Consider the following 16,549-nt stretch of genomic DNA (forward strand, 5'->3'; position numbering starts at 1 on the left):
TACCTGCTATACTACACACATTCCTTGCCACAAAGCAGTTTGTCTGTTTAAAATGTGCTTAAAAAATCTTATTTGCTGTTGGAATGCCAACTCAGTTAAATGTCAACCACTTTCTAAGTATTCCCATGACTTCTTTAAGCAACGCTTTTTTTTCAATTATTTATTTATATAAGTGTTCCTTTATAAAAATGTCTCCTCTATTACACTCACTGAATCATTGAGCAAATATTTGTTGGATACCTATCATGTACCAAATGTAATCTAAGCACCCTTAATCAAGGATTACTGTCATTTGGCCATTGTTTTGGAGGGAGGGATGGCATTTTTCTATTGCTTTGCTCTTGGTTCAGCACTCATTAGCCATTACTTAAATAATCTCAAATTGCACCATCATGAGAGCCGCAATGAACACCATTGTCATTCATACAAAACACCTGTGTTTCCTTAGAGAGAGATAACACTCACATGCAGACGAATATATAGTAGTCCCTCTTTATCTGCATTTTCATCTTCTATAGTTTCACTTACCTATGTGATCAGCTATGGCCTTAAAATATTAAATGGGAAATTCTGAAATGAATAATGCATAAATCTTTTCAACTTATTTTTTAAAGCAGACACAAACACACACACACACACACACACACACAGAGAGAGAGAGAGAGAGAGAGAGAGAACCTCTAACCTGCTGGTTTATTCCCCAAAAACCCCAAACAGACAGTGTTATGCCATGCTGAAGCTGGGAGTAAGGAACTCAGTCCTGATCTTCCACGTAAGTGGCAGGAACCCAAGTACTTAAGTCATGACCTGATGCCTCACAGGGGACATGGTATCAGAAAGCTGGAATGAGGAGTGAAGCTGGGCGTTGAATCTAGACACTCCAGGTTAGCATGTGAGCGAGCATCTCATCCCAGCAATCCATAAGTTTTAATTATGTGAGATTCTGAATAGCATGAAGCAATTTCATATTGTCTTCTCATCCTTTTGTGTAGCATATCCTCCTTGTATACACTACACATAAATTAGCTACTAAGTAGTCATCTTAGTTATCAGCTCAACTGTCCTGGTATCCTAGTGCTTGTATCCACGGAGTGTTTATTTCACTTAATAATAGCCCCAGACCACATGAGCAATGACACTGGATATTTGAATATGCTAAAGATAGGCCATATAGGCTACATTCAAACAACTTGCCCTTAAGTTATTACTGTAATTGTTATACATTCTGTATATTTATTTCTAGTTATTGTTTCTAGTCTCTTACAGGGCTTCATTTATAAATTCAACTTTATCATAGGTATGCATGTATAGGAAAAATATAGTAGAGTATACGTAGGGTTTAGTACTCTCCATATTTTCAGGCATCTACTGGGCATCTTAGCATATGTCTCTGCAGATAACTGGGAGCCTACTGTACATGTGAAACAGTGGACTTTTAAATTTGCAGAGTCTCAGATCTGGAACTTTTATAATGTTAATTAGAAAGGAAGTAATGAGAGACAGCACCACTTTGCTGCTTTTAGTTCCTTCATTCAGGTTTTAAGTGGATTTTAATGTCCTCCAGACCACCAAGGTAAATGCCTTCATTACTCTTAAAGATTTTTTAAAAAGTCACTGAGCTCCACACCTCACATTTTACAGATGAGCAAACTGTGTCCAAAGCTGGGTTGAGAATCCAGGACTTTTCTCATAAAGCCACTTTCTTAACATAGCAACATAAGTTTTCTCTTTCAACTTTCATTCTCCAGCTATTTCACGGAATAATGGCAGCAAAGTGTCAACTGGAGTGTTGCCGGTGCAAAGAATATTTCTTTATTTTCATATCTCAAGATCTCGCCTGAAGTTGGAATCATTTATAATAACAAGAAACAGTGCTGAGAAATCTTTGACTGACAAAGAAGAGAGTTTGGATTAAAGATTATGTCTGCTTGTATCACCTTTTTTCTCCAAACCTACAGAAATTAAGATGTTAAATAAAATGTCACATATATGTATATACACAGACACACATGCAAGCATAGACATTTCATTATTGGAAGCAAATATTTCTACTCCTTTTATCTGGAAAATTTCCCTGAAACTTCCTTGTTCTATGTCTATTTGTGATTATTTTATCAAGTTTTTTTTTTTTTTTTTGATACAGAGCAGACTGATCACGATGAATGTGTTTATCTGCTATAAGTGTGAAAACAGAGTTAATTTTAGGAAAGCAAGTCATTGTGCTCTACTTATTAATAAATCACTTACTCTATGAGCTTTTGCCTCCGGGGTTGCTTACATTTTGAAACAAAATCAACATTCTTTCATTGAAAAAAAATTAATGTGTTACCAACTGCCAATTTACCTTTCAGTTCTGTTAAAAGAAGTCAAATTTTGAAATATTATTCAAAACAGGGTGTGGGGGGACAATTTACCTTCCCCTGAATACCGAACAGCATTGAGTCTCTGAAGCCTACTAGGATCAGAGTGCTTATGGGTGGCGATGTCTGAGGAAGGTCCCCTTTTAAGTTTAGCCATTGGAATGTAGAGCTAAATGTCCTCTAGACAAAGTGTGAGGGTAGAAGGGAAGACAGCAGAACATAGTACCCTGTATACACCATTACTATATATTTATGATCAAACTTTCACTGCTTTCATTTATAAGAACCATATTCTTGATCTGTCACGGAGCCCCTCTTCCTCCCCCAACTACCTAACTTCTATCAATTGACAGTACTTTTGAGAACCAGTATTTGAAATTTTGGTACATACTCACTGAAAATAGACACAGTTCCTTCTCCCCTTCCACTTCCCACTGCCTGGCATGTTTTCTTGAGACAAATCACGATGTCATTATCCAGTCTAACAGGCAACTTGCAATTTCAAAAACAAATTCAGCTGCAACTGCCTTCCAAGCCTCTTCCCGGGTTATTTTTCTGTCTTACGTCACCCAGGTTTCCAGAAATCTACTCAAAATGCCTAATGAGGCAATAAATTCCTTTATTGACTGTTCAGAATGTGAAAACAAATTGGAGTGATTCACTCGGGCCTTTTCTTAACCTTCTTATTCAGCAAAGCCAGTTTCTTTTACTGAAATAATGGGGGAAAAGACATTAACTAGGTAGGCTCACTCTGTTGTGTATCAGCAGACATTCAGTGCAATCTTTTTGTAAGAGTATATATTACCGATTAATTGAGATTGTAAAAGAGCAAATTCTGGCTTATTTATCATCCTTGTGAATATAATTTCCATATTTGCCTTTTTACTTATGATGATTTATTACTCCAGCTAATTTTTCATGAAGAGGTTCTGTGTTTGTTGGTTTTAGAATTCATGTGTGTTATGTCTTAAGGTGCAAAGTTTCTCTGTTAGCCATTATCCACGGGTGAAAACTGACTGATTGGTAGGTAATCTTAAATAGCAAGACTTGGTTACAATGTGTTATAAAGGATAGAAAATAACACAGGAAAGAGAAATGCCATTGAAAGTTTACATTTCTCTCTACAGTTTGCTTAAATAAATATTTGAGTTCTTTGCATTTGAAATATTTGCTTAAAAATGTCTGAATTGTTTGCATGCCCTGAGCACAGTACTCCAAATGATATTGGTACAGGTATAGAAAGCCACTTTGAGGATTAGACAGCTAATAACTACGTGCAGAAAAGAAGCTGTTTAAATGCCATAATGAACACACATCCTGAAAGCAGTGAGTTTACAGTTAAAGTGAGCTTAGAGAAAATTTAACTCCTCCATTTGCAGATGTTGAAATAAGATGTAAGGAAACTACGTGTTTAAGGAGCAACACTGAAGCATTGATACACGGCACCAAATCTGGAATTCCCAGCTCCTAAATTCGGAGTGTTAGCTCCAATGTGATCTTCTTACCTTATTTATTTTTCATTGCTGAACCTGAAAATGTCATACGGTGTTAGTTTCTTTTTCATGCACTCATTCATGACAAATAAATCTTGAGGAACAGATATTCTGTGCTCTGCAAAGTTAGGAGTCAGCTCTTTATCTTGGCCTTCCCCATAGATAAAAATAGTGTTTCATGTTCCCTTTTTCTCTTCTTTTTAATTTTGAGTCTACCAAATTGCTTACTTCAAGTTCATAATATTAACATGAACATGACTTACGGAAAAGAAACCAAAATAACCCCCAGCAGCTATTACATTATAGTTTCAAGGAAGCTAGAAATCAGTACAGATTCCTAGTTTGTGAATGATTTTTGGGGTTGTTGGAATTCCCAAAAAAGGAGAAAAAAGAGATAGTTAACAATAGGATGTTACAGAACAGCTAGTTAAATATTTCTGAATTTTTAAGCTTTACCTTCATCTATTAAGCTGGAATACATGTGTATATATCTGAGTGCTTCAAAAAGTTTATACAAAAACGGAATTAAAAATGAATTTCATTTGGTGAAAACCTTTTTGGAAATCCATGCATTGTTTTTTTTTTTCAGAATATGCATTTCCATGCACTTTTAATACTTCTCTTACAATTACTATTTATCAAAGTTCACAAATGGTTAGAACTACAAGAAACTTTAGATGTTATTTAACTTCAACTTCTATATTTTACAGGAAAAGCCAGAAAAGCAGCTGTTTTAATGGTACATAGAAATGGTGTAGGAGAGAATGAGCTAGATATCTTTGTACCCCATTTCATGAGTTTTCCACAGTATGAAGCCTCTCACCTGTTTATGAGAACTGAAACATTTTTATGCAGACAATTGAAATGAGCAAAGGAAGGTCTTCGGTGGTAGTCACTTTTCTAAGCAATGCTGAAGTTGTTAATATCTCCCCTACATGCTATGTGTTACTTTAACCATTGTCACTATGACAAATCACTTAGGCTTAAAATAAAGAGCACGAACAGGAAAAAGTCCTTTAGGAACATGAACAAAGATATGGCAGTTTGCATTTTCTCTGTTAACTCATTATAGTGAAAGACTTGGAAATCTAAATTAAAAGCAATTGCAAAACAGCAAGTCATGTGACACACACAGTTTTCACAGCTGAAAAGAAATACACTCATCTAATAGTTGAATTGAAAAATACATTATAAAATATATTCTTTACCAGTTTTCCATAAAAATCAATCATCTTGGTGAGTACTGTGTATGAAACAATTTGTGGCATTTGATGAGCTCAATTCTGTGTTCTCAGTTTTTCTAACATAAAACTTTGAATGAACTGAAAATATGGACTCATGAGCATCTACCCAATATTCTGAAGAATATGATTTCAACTATCTCTATATTTCATTCTCAACTACAATATTTATGAGAAATGTCTTGAATCAGTGAAACAGGTAATTGCTGAAGTTTAACACAAAGATAAGCATTGCACTGAACATTTTATAGGTCCCCAAGTTGTTCTTTCATGAAAAAAGCATTTCACTGGTTTCAGTCTTGTTATTTTGTTTCTAACATTTAGAAGAAGCAACAAACATAGCTGACAATCTGAAGGTGGATCCCTTATTAAAAGTTTTCACAGAACAAGTTGTGGAACTTTAAATAAGAAGTTTCAGGGGTAGGCAGTTGGTGAAGTGGTTAAGATGCCCCAAAATGCTGGCATTCCAGGGTCCAGCATTGCAGCATAGTGGGTAAAGCCGCCACCTGCAATGCAAACTTCACTTCCAATCCAGCTCCCTGCTAAAGGCCTGGGAAAGGCAGCATAAGAAGGCCCAAGTGTTTGAGCCTCTGAAACCCATGTGGGAAAGCTAAGAGAAGCTCCTGCTTCCTGTTGTGGCCGTTTGTGGAGAGAACCAGTGGATGGAAGATGTTGCTCTCTAATTCTCTCTTTCTTTGTATCTCTGACTTACAAATAAATAAATAAATAAATCTTTTAAAAAATGCCAGCACATCATATCTGAATGTCTCCTTTAAGTCATAGTCCCCATCATTTCCCATTCCAGATTCTTGTAAGACAATAGGTGATGGTTCAAATGTTTGAGTCCCTGGCAACCATGTAGGAGACCCCGATGGAGTTTAGGCTCCTGGTTTTGACCTGGTCCAGCCCCAACTGTTGTAGGAATTTAGGTAGTGAATCAGGGAATGGAAACATTCATATTCTTTCTCTCTCTCTCTCTCTCTCTCTCTCTCTCTCTCCTTCTCTCTCTCAATCTCTGCCATTCAAATAAAATAAAAATAAACATATTTTTAAAAAGTGTATAATCTTAGAAATTCTTTCTCAGCCATAGCATGGTCTGTGTATATAAAAGTTATTGATTTTTGTGTGTTATTTTATATCATGTCACTTTATTAAACTCTTTTATAAGTTCCAAGAGTCACTTACTGAAGTATTTGGATCCCTTATATATAGAATAATGTCATCCGCAAATAGGAATAATTTGACTTTCTCCTTCCCAATTTGCATCCCTTTGTTTTTCTTGGATAATGGCTCTGGCTAAAAGTTCCAGGGTTATGTTGAAGAGTAATGATGAAAGTGGGCATCTTTGTCTCGTTCCAGATCTTGGTGGGAAAGCTTCCAGCTTTTCCTGATTCAATAAGATGCTGGCTGTCAGTTTATCATAGATTGCCTTGATGGTGATGAGGAAGTTCCTTCTATACCCAATTTGCTTAAGGTTTTGGTTATGAAAGGATGTTATATTTTACTAAATGAATTCTCTGAATCTATTGAGAAAACCATATGGCGTCTGTTCTTCAGTTTGTTAACGTGTTGTATCATATTGATTGATTTGCAAATGTTGAAATATCCCTGCATACTAGGGATAAGTCCCAATTGATCCAGGTGAATGATCTTTCTGATATATTGTTGGATTCGACTTGATAGTACTTTGTTGAGGATTTTTGTGTCTATGTTAAAGGGAAATTGGTCTACAGTTTTATTTCTCTGTTGTATCATTTTCTGTTTTAGGAATTAAGGTGATACTGGATTTATAGAAAGAGATTGGGAGGATTCCCTCCCTTTCAATTGTTTTGAGTAACTTGAGAAGAATTGAAATTACTTGTTGTTTAAAGTTTGGTGGAATTCAGCAGTGAAGCCATCCAGTCCTGGGCTTTTCTTTGTTGGGAGAGTCTTTATTACTGATTCAATCTCTGTCTTGATTTGTTGGTCTGCTCAGGTTTTCTATCTTCATGCCTCAATTTTGGTAGGTTGTTTGAGTCCAGTAATCTATCTATTTCTTTTTGGTTTCCTGATTTGTTGGTATACATCTCAAAAAAATTAAATACCTTTTAATAAATTTAACCAAGGAGGTCAAAGATCTCTATGATATAAATTACAAGATACTAAAGAAACAAATAGGAGAAGGCACAAAAAAATGGAATAATCTTTCATGCTTATGGATTGGAAAAATCAGTATCATCAAAATATCCGTATTACTGAAAGCAATTTACAGATTCAATGTGATACCAATCAAAATACTGATGACATTCTTCTCCAATATAGAAAAACAGATTCTAAAATTGATATGGAAACACAAGAGACTTGAATAGCTAAAACAACTTTTTACAGCAAAAATAAATCCAGAGGCATTGCAATATAAGATTTCAAGACATACTACAGGGCAGCTACAATCTAAACAGCCTGTTTCTGTCAAAAAAAAAAAAAACAAACAAAAAAAACCAAAAAAAAAACAAATGTATGGAACAATGGAACAAAATAGAAACTCCAGAAATCAATCCATGTACCTACAGCCAACTTATATTTGACAAAGGAGCTAAAATCAACCTCTGGAGCCAAGACAGTCTCTTCAGCAAATGGTGCTGGGAAAACTGGATTTCTGCATGCAAAAGTATGACCCCTGGCTTACACACCATACAAAAATCCACTCAAAATGACTCAAAATGGATTGAAGACTTAAATATATGATCCAATACCATCAGATTACTAGAGAAGTATGACCATCAGATTACTAGAAAACATTGTAGAAACTGTGCAAGTCAATGGCATAGGCAAAGACTTCTTGGAAAGACCTCAAAAGCATAGTTATTCAAAGCCAAAATTGGCAAATGGGACTATATTAGCTAATAGACTTTCAGCAAAGTGAAGAGGCAACAGACAGAATGGGAGAAATTATTTGCAATCTATGCAACTGATAAAGGATTAATATCCAGAATTTATAAAGAGATTAAGCATCACAATAACAATAAAACAAACAACCAGGTTAAGAAATGGGCAAAAGACTTGAACAGGCATTTTTCAAAAGAGGAAATTCAAATGTCTAACAGACATATGAAAAAATGCTCAGGATCACTAGCTATCAGATAAATACAAATCAAAACCACAATGAGATTTCACCTAACCCCCATTAGAATGGCTTTCATACAGAAATCAACAAACAAAAAATTCTGGTGAGGGTGTGGGGAAAAAGTTACCCCAATCCACTGTTGGGTGGGAATGTAAACTGGTGCAGCTATTGTGGAAGACAGTATGGAGATATTTCAGAAATCTGATTCTAGACCTACCATATGACATAGCCATTGCCCTTCTGGGAATTTACCCAAACATAAAGAAATTAGCATATGAAAGAGTGACCTCTATCCTCATGTTTACTGCAGCTCAATTCACAATAGGTAAGATATGAAATCAAGCCAGGTGTCCATCAACTGAGCTGGATAAAGAAATTACAGCATGTGCACACCATGGAATACTACACAGAGGTAAAAAAAAAAAAAAAAAAAAAGAAATCCTGTCATTTGCCACAAAATGGATGCAACTGGAAAACATTATATTCAGTGAAATAAACCAGTCTAAAAATATAAATACCATATTTTATCCTTGATCTGTGATAACTAAAAGAGCATCTAAAAGGTAATCTAAAAAAGTGAAACTGACATTTTGAGATGGGATGATTTTGAACAACCCTTGTATCTACTGTTGTGGAACAGTATTTTTTTTTTAGTATTGTTGAACTGTTTACATCGTGTAGAGTTAATCTTATGAATATAAAGTCAACTGAAAATAGATCTTTGTTAAAAAAATAAGGATGTGAATAGGAAAGGGAGGAGGAAGCAGGGTGGGAATGATGGCTGGCAGGAGGGTGGGTAGGAAGGAATCACTGTGTTCTTAAATCTGTATAAATGGAATGCATGAAGCTTGTATACCTTAATTAAAAGGATTCTAGGAAAAAATGTATAGTCAATAAATGTTGGAAACAAGTAAAATACAGAAGTAAATACAAAAAATACTTCAAATTCAGAGTATCACTTTACTTAAAAATCTGTATTAAGATGTTTGGGACATGATGATATCTAACTCTCCTTTTGCATATTCATATTCTGAAGAACACTTATCTTTAAAATGGCTCTTATATTATATTTTGTATAGTTTCCTTATTGCTAATTTAAAATTACTTTAGTCTAATCAGAACTAGCATAAGTTTCACTTGTTTATTCAAAGGCAAAATTTATTTTCCCACTGCTCTAATGTTCCATTCACACACTTAAAAAATAAGTAAATCAATAGCAACTGCCCAGATTATAGAATAACAATATATAACATTAAAATATTTCAGATATAATGAACTAAAGCTGTACAAATGAATGTTTTCCATGAAAAATACTATCATAATTATTTTACATTTTAAAAACTATGGCTTTCCCTAATGCTTAATCCACTTGACATGATGGAAATTTAAATTAAATTTAAGCTTACAAGTTAACCAATGGGATTTTAATAAACACTTTTTGGGATGTTATGTCAGTTCAACTCTTTTTCTCTGGGAAATGCCTTCACTGTCTACAGGATTTGGTTCCTGGCAGCCAATGACAATATCTTCCTTAATTGCAATTGGCTTGACATAACAGGGCTCATGACTGTTTCCATTTTCAGTCTTTCCTAAAGACCAAGCAAGAATGTCAAAAAGATATCCGTACTCCCATGTTTATTGATGCACTGTCCACAGGGCCAAGATATGGAATCAATGTCAACGGACACTGATGATGAGTAAGTAGATAAAGAAAATGTATTATACATGCACAATGGTATATTATCCAGCTATAAAAAAGAATGAGGTTTTGTCCTTGCAACAATCATATAGAACAGAAGGATATTGCTATAAGCGAAAAAAGGCAGGCACTGAAAGATGAATATTATTTTTCCACTGATATTAGAAGCCAAAAATTTTATTTTATAGGAGTAGAAAGTAGAATGGAGGTCACTAGAGGCTAGGAAGGGTGAAGGGAGGAGGAATATAGGGAAATCAGACAATGGGCACTAATACACAGTTAAATAAAAAGAATAAATACTAGTGTTCTACAGCACAGTATGGGAAGTATAGTTCACCACAATTTTTATATGTTTTATATAGAACTAGAAGAGTTCAAATGTTTGCAATACAAAGAAATGAAGACTATTTAAGGAAATGGAACTACTAAGGATTTTGATTTGATTATTACACATTATATACATGTATCAAATAACCACAATGCATAGCATAAATATGTCATTAAAAATAATAATTATTTCCAAGAAGAGCAGACTGTTTTGGTATTAGATTTCACGAGGTAACCCAGCAATCATTTAATAAATATACATTTTTGTTTAACTAGATCCAATAAGCTTTTACTTGTGAAAAAAGATCACAAGTTGAGTCTAGCATATTTTAGTGCTTTTGTTAAAAATCAGTCAAATAGACATCCCAAAGAAATCTCAGAATGACCAATTTAAAATAAGAAATAAAATCGTGATCTATACAGATTATAAAACTATGCCAGGAGATACAATGCAAACTAATGTCTATAAAATAAAATTATCAGTAGCTTCTTTTTTAAGTTACAATAATTTAAATAATTATATTATTATTATTTTTTGCTTCCCCAGACAATTTTCATAGCCTTACTCACTTTAAATACAGGTTACTTACAATTTTTTTATGTTAAAAAGACTAATTTACATATTATATTTTGCTTTGAAATATGTTCCGGAATAAAGGACTTTCTACTCACAGACCTCTGGTAAACATAAGATTGCTTCATTGCTGAATTTCTAAGGCAATGTTTAAATCAACTTACCTAACCTTTACATCACATCTTGTTTTTAAGAGTTCTGTGAAGCAATGAAAAGAGTGTAATGGAGCCATAGATCAAGGCACCTCATTCATTAACTTTGAAAATATCACCTCATTTATTTAGTCTTCCTCTGGAGTTTCTCCTTTGATAAGTACCAATTTTATTAAACATTCATTTAAGCAAAATGAGAAAGAATGACATACTTTGCTCCAATACATATAAAGTCAATCGTCTTACATCTAAATTGACTTGAGCCAGGAACATTACAGCATAATCACTACATCTGTTTTTTGTATATATAAGGAGTGGGAGGAATACTACTGGCTCTTAAATTTACAGCACACCAAATAGCTAATACAGATTTTGGCCATGTGGGAAAGCTTTGATGAAATTACCTTGTCTAAGGGAACAAAAAGGGTGAAATCATTGGATTAATGGCAGGCCAAAATATTTGAAAGGTGAAAGCATGCCTCAAAAGTCTACAAGGAGACAATCCAGTTCCCAAATTCAATTCATTAAAAGTAATGCTGTATGTTGGACTATAATTGGGCATCAGTATGAGGCTTTAACCAAAGATCAGTAATATTATATCCTTTAAACGAAAGAATAACTGTCATAACAGGCAATACACTGCCTTGTTTTATAATGAATTGTAAGTGTACTCTGGAAAAGTGTTTCAGGAAGCAGTAGCTTAAGAAAGAAGATAGCTTACAAATCCTGAGACTAAGAAATAATCAATTCTCATAAACTATCCAACTCACAAAGATGGAAAAATTAATGGCCTGTAAGATTTATGAGACAAGTCTAAGGAAAAAATATTACTATGTAATAAAATACCATGCAAACGAAAGTAATTCAATGATTATTGCTTATCTACTGCATTATCTAATAGAGGTTACATATCCATTACCTGAAATGCTTAGAATCAGAAGTGTTTCAGATTTAAGTTTTGATGGGATTCGGAATATTTGCCTCCACAGGATATATTCTAGGGATGGGACCTAACCTAAGTACAAAATTTATTTATGTTTCATATACATCTTATACATATAGTCCAAGGTTAACTTTATATTTTTAGTCTACTTAAGTTTGATTGTTACTAGTCACTCAAGGTCAGTTGTGGAATGTTCAATTTTGTGGGCATCAGGTCAGTACTCAAAATATTCCTAATTTTTGGAGCATTATGGTTTCATGATTTTCAGATCAGGGATGCTTAGCCTGTAGTAGGAAAAGAATGGGAAAAATGAAATCTAGAATCAAAAATGTAGCCCTTATTTTTGCCCTATTCTTATATAACTCTTTTTCTCCCACTGGCCATTAGGTCATGCCTTTTCCAATTAAAATACTACGAAATTTGCAGTCCATAGCTTCTAAGATGTTTACAAGGGAAAAATGATTGAGGGACATATTGGCTTCCCAGTTCTCAGGACACCACACTCTGCCTTCCTAGAACAACCTCACTTTACAGAACAGGCAGGTGAGAGTTTGGGCCCACTGAATTACCTTTGACAGACGGATTGAGACTTCTCCAAATCATCTTTTTTTTTTTTTTTTTAATTCAGCCATGAGGTACTCAATAAGAAATGGGGGGAAAAACTGACAGCTTAACTTAGCTTTTCAGTTTGTCTTTGAATCACAATGAACATTCGCATTTTTGCTTGTAGCTAGTTTTCTTTATAAAAGATGTGCACAGATAGGGGCCAGTGTCCTGTTCACTAGATTAATCCTCCACCTGCAGTGCCGGTTCTAGTCCCCACTGCTCCTTTGCCAACCCAGCTCTCTGCTATGGCCTGGGAAGCAGTAGAAGATGACCCAAGTCTTTGGGCCCCTGCACCTGCATGAGAGACAGGAAGAAGCTCCTGGCTCCTGGCTTCAGATTGGCGCAGTTCCAGCCGTTGCAGCCATCTGAGGAGTGAACCAAAAGAAGGAAGACCTTTCTGTCTCTCCCTCTCACTGTCTGTAACTCTACCTCTCAAATACATAAATAAATAAATAAAATATTTTAAAAAAATAAAGGATGTGCACAGAATATTTTGTAGTTTGATTTAGTGTGAATGGAGAAACATCATGCAGAATAATGAATGCAAAGGTTGGTTTTATTCTGTGAATACTTTAGAAAGAAGCACATTTACATGGATGAGTCAGGTACAAGTCAAGGACAAAACACGCTTCTTCCTGTAGCTAGCTGGCAACTGCAGAAGGACCACTTTGAGAACCTCATGGAAATTACAAATATCAGGGCCTGTGCTGTGGCTGAAGTAGGCAGGCATACAGGTTAAAATTGACTAGGTTTGTGAGCTGGAAGACCACACCTTCGCTACATCAGAATGGAGATAATTATGTTAACCAGGGAAATGGGTTAGCAGATAGAGCAGCAAAAAGAGCGGCTACACAGGAGAGTTTGGAAATGGCCTTTATACCTCAATCTGTGGAAGTGGCTAAGGATCCTCACTATACGGAACCTGAGAATGAATGGGCCCAACAGCAAGGCTGTACTAAAAACACAAATGGACAGTGGATGCTAAATCATAGAATTACGCTACCCAATGGAAAATTATTAAGGAGATACACAACTCTACCCACTTGGGAAGAGATGCCTTAGTACAACTGGTCTCCTGAGTTAATGGAGGAAAGGGACTAAATACAGTCATAAAGGAAGTGACTCGCTCTTGGCCACTATGTTTACAGAATAACCCTCGCCACGTAAGGCCACCTCCCCGTTGACTCCTGTGCAGAGGAGGGGAACATACCCAGGTGAAGATTGGCAGGTTGATTTTACCAATATGCCCCCACCAAGCAATTATAGGTACCTTCTAGTCTTTATTGATACCTTTACAGGATGGATAGAGGCCTTTCCCACCCGGAAGGAGAAAGCACATGAGATGTCTAAAGCCTTGTTGAAAGACATCGTGCCACGCTTTGGACTCCCACGGTCATTCCAGAGTGAGAATAAACCTTCACTTATATCTAAAATAACCCAGCAGGTAGCCACTGCTCTAGGAAGTTCTTACCACCTCCATCTTCTTGGAGGCCTCAGTCATCAGGTGGATCCAACAGATACATCAGCTTATTCGTAACCCAGCAGCTTCTGAGAACAATGATGACCACGCAGGAGACATGGAGGACGGTGGTGACTAAAAGAGCTCCAGCTCGTGAAGCGAACTCATTAGACGAGATAGGCAGAGACTTCCAGACAGAGAACAGGCAGGGTCTGGCCCCTAATAAGCAGGAAGCAGCTACAGAAGATGGTGACTCAATGCTCATCAACATCCCCTTAAGATTAAGGTCTGGAGTCTCTGAGAGAGGAATGAAGTAGGCGGGCATACAGGTTAAAATTGATTAGGTTTGTGAACTGGAAGACCACGTCTTCGCCACGCCTCTGTGTGACCTCATCCCCCTACCTGACCACACCTGGGTGCCAACCAGCCACTCGCCTTTGGAAGTGGGTTAAAAGCCTAGGACACAGTGTGTCCGGCCTTCTCTTCTTCCCCGGACTCTTGCCAGGAGATGAGCTTTCTGTAACCCTGCGCCTCCAGGGTGCCTGGTCTTTGGGCCACCTGCCCTAGACTTCCTGGCCCAGATACAGGCCTAGATGCCCTTCCACGTGGCTGGTTCCTGGTGCTCGGTATGAACCCTTATTCATCTCTCTTAAATAAAGCTCTCACTCTCATATGCGTCTTTCACACTAAATAAAAGCCTAAAACGTACCATGCTGCCTCATTTATCTGTGCTGGTATTTAGAACTCTTCTCTAAATATGAGGTAAGAACCCTCTCAGGCTTATTAATATTGGGGATTTATTAATAAGCTCATGGTAAAACCGTATGGCACCCCAAATTCTGGTAGCACCTGTGGCACCCCAGATAGCACTGCTGGGGAACTTTAAAGGGCCACATTTCAGTGTAGATTTTAGGGGGTTGTGTCCAATTTCATGGCGTGGTGGGTAAATCTGCTGCCTGCAGTGCTGGCATCCCATATGGGCACCAGTTCAAGACCTGGCTGCTCCACTTCTGCTCTATCTCTCTGCTGTGGCCTGGGAAAGCAGTGGAAGATGACCCAAGGCCCTGGGCCCCTGGACCCTGGCGGGAGACTTGGAAGAAGCTCCTGGTGAAGTAGGCAGGCATACAGGCTAAAATGGATTAGGCTTGTGAGCTGGAAGACCACACCTTCGCCACGCCCCTGTGTGACCTCACGCCCTACCTGATGCCTTCACCACGCCCCTGTGTGATCTCATGCCCCTACCTGACCACACCTGGGTGCCCACCAGCCAATCAGGTTGATTAACCACTCCACTTTGGAAGTGGGTTAAAAGTGTGTCCAGGCCCCTGCTCTTTGGCCCTGGCCTCTTGCTGTAGCCCTGCGCCTCCAGGCCACGCGCCCTCGGCTTCTGGGCCTAGATGCTCCTCCACGTGGCTGGTTCCTGGTGCTCAGTATGAACCCAGATTTACCTCTCTCTCTTAATAAAGCTCTCTGCCTCTGCTTTGCTGCCGGTGACAAGTGGTGGATAGCAGCTCAAGGCGCTTGCTGCACGTGGCTTTTGGCCTGCTCTCTGAGTGGTATGGATGATACCCTAGTTCCCAGACTTTCCCCTCTCTCCAACCTGAACTAAACCCTCACTTTCCTAGATACCTCTCGCACTAAATAAAAGCCTAAAACGTACCATGCTGCCTCGTTTATCTGTGCTGGTATTTAGAATTCTTCTCTAAATATTAGGCAAGAACCCTCTTGGGCTTATTAATATTGGGGATTTAGTAATAAGTCCATGGTGAAAGCGTATGGCACCCCAAATTCCGGTAGCACATGTGGCACCCCAGATAGCACTTCTGGAGAACTTTAAAAGGGCCACATGTTTGTATAGTCTTTAGGGGGTCATGTCCGATTTCACTGGCTCCTGGCTTTGGATCAGTGCAGCTCTGGCCTTGCAGACCACTGGGGAGTGAACCAGCAAATGGAAGACCTCACCTCTCTCTCTTTCTCTCTCTCTCTCTCTCTCTCTCTGCCTCTCCTTCTCTCTGTGTGATTCTTTCAAATAAATAAATAAATCTTAAAAAAAAAGAAAGTTACAAATTGCTGTAACACAAGATTCTAGACTCAAATGTTGGCACACAGTTGTAGGCTCAAACTGAATAGCACAGAATATAGCTTATTTTATTGAGAATGTATTTCACATCGATTAAGAAAAGTGTTGTATTTTAGTTTTATTAAATTTCAGTGAAAACTGTCACACAACTGATACTTCCTGGAAAGCATACTGAAGTAAATTCTAGAAGGAAAACAATGAACAAAAATGAGTAATTATTTCTTGCCTACTAGCAGTACTTCTAAATCTTGGCTGTACAGTGGAATTACCTGGGGGGCTTGAAAAAAATCTGTGGCCCAGGTCTTGCCATCAAATATTTATATTTAATTGGTCTGCAGTGCCCTTAGCTTTAGGGTTTTTAAAATTTCCCCAGGTGATTCTAATGTGGAGCCAAGGTTGAAACTACTGCTGTAGATGCATATTCATGCTGGGTGATTTTAATCTTGAATTTGGAAAGTTTTATTGAAAATAAACAAATTAAAGGTTATTTGATACCATTTTAAAGTAACTGA

The 16,549-nt window shown here is 37.1% G+C and overlaps 1 long non-coding RNA gene across 5 annotated transcripts in view; it reads right to left on the reverse strand.

Moving 5' to 3' along the window:
- LOC103350594 (uncharacterized) overlaps positions 1 to 16,549 on the reverse strand; it is a 663,701-nt gene that overhangs the window by 523,771 nt on the left and 123,381 nt on the right. For 2 of the 5 annotated variants that reach the window (XR_011387765.1, XR_011387780.1), the window contains exon 1: positions 2,752 to 2,878. The exons of 2 other annotated variants lie outside the window; for them this stretch is intronic. This is a non-coding gene — a long non-coding RNA (uncharacterized lncRNA). Of the gene's footprint in view, positions 1 to 2,751; positions 2,879 to 16,549 lie in introns of those variants that run through there. One more of the 5 variants, XR_011387764.1, reaches the window with a different exon arrangement.

Source organism: Oryctolagus cuniculus, chromosome 4 (genome assembly GCF_964237555.1).
Source record: "Oryctolagus cuniculus chromosome 4, mOryCun1.1, whole genome shotgun sequence".
Lineage (NCBI taxonomy): Eukaryota > Metazoa > Chordata > Mammalia > Lagomorpha > Leporidae > Oryctolagus > Oryctolagus cuniculus.